Source organism: Lonchura striata, chromosome 37 (genome assembly GCF_046129695.1).
Source record: "Lonchura striata isolate bLonStr1 chromosome 37, bLonStr1.mat, whole genome shotgun sequence".
Taxonomy (NCBI): domain Eukaryota; kingdom Metazoa; phylum Chordata; class Aves; order Passeriformes; family Estrildidae; genus Lonchura; species Lonchura striata.
This window is the reverse complement of record NC_134639.1, coordinates 2,886,950-2,887,766: the sequence shown is the minus strand read 5'-3', so window position 1 is coordinate 2,887,766 and position 817 is coordinate 2,886,950. Positions and strand designations below refer to the sequence as shown.

Here is an 817-nt window from a genome sequence, read left to right as displayed (position 1 = left end):
GCTCTCGACGCCGCCCCGTCTCTCTCGCTCTCTTTCTCCCCGGCCGCCGCGCCGCCGCTCGGCGACGCGGCCCCCGGCGAGGACGAGCTCCGCCCCAGCGGCTCGCTCCGGGAGCGGGGAGCTACGGAGCGCTCCCCGAGTCTGCATTTAGGGGGACGAAGGCCCTCGGGCGCGGCCACGACGGCCACGGCCACGACGACGGGCCTGCGAGGCGACCCCAGCCGCGCCGCCGGGGTGGCAACCCCCGGGCGGCGATTGATCGTCAAGCGACGCTCAGACAGGCGTAGCCCCGGGAGGAACCCGGGGCCGCAAGTGCGTTCGAAGTGTCGATGATCAATGTGTCCTGCAATTCACATTAATTCTCGCAGCTAGCTGCGTTCTTCATCGACGCACGAGCCGAGTGATCCACCGCTAAGAGTTGTCTGGCTTTCGGCACCGAACCCCGCACACGGGCGGAGGGGGCCCCTTTTTTTCTCTCTCGCCGAGGGGGCACGCACGCGGGCCGCCCCCGGCTTCGACCGTACGAGCACACAACGCAACGAACCGAGTGGGGGGGGAAAGAAAAACCATCCGAGAGCGAAACGCCCAACGGAACGCTCCGAAGGTCGGCGGGAAAGGCGGGGGGACCCGCGTCCCCGACCGCCTCCCCCCGCCGCTACGAGCGAGGGGAGACGCCGCCGGCAAACTGTGCCGTCCTCCGGAGGCGGCCCAGGCGCCCGGGCTCGGCCCGGCCTCCGCACGGAGGAGGCACGCGGCGCGCGCCGGACCGCGGGGGGACACGGCGGCCCGCCCGGCCTCGCTGCAACGGGACGACGGG

The 817-nt window shown here is 72.2% G+C and overlaps 1 non-coding gene across 1 annotated transcript; it reads right to left on the bottom strand.

Annotated features, from left to right (window-relative positions):
* Nucleotides 1–267: 267 nt before the first annotated feature.
* Nucleotides 268–420, bottom strand: LOC144248093 (5.8S ribosomal RNA). The gene has a single exon (XR_013341498.1). It is a non-coding gene; the product is annotated as a 5.8S ribosomal RNA (ribosomal RNA).
* Between the last annotated feature and the right edge of the window lie 397 nt (nt 421–817).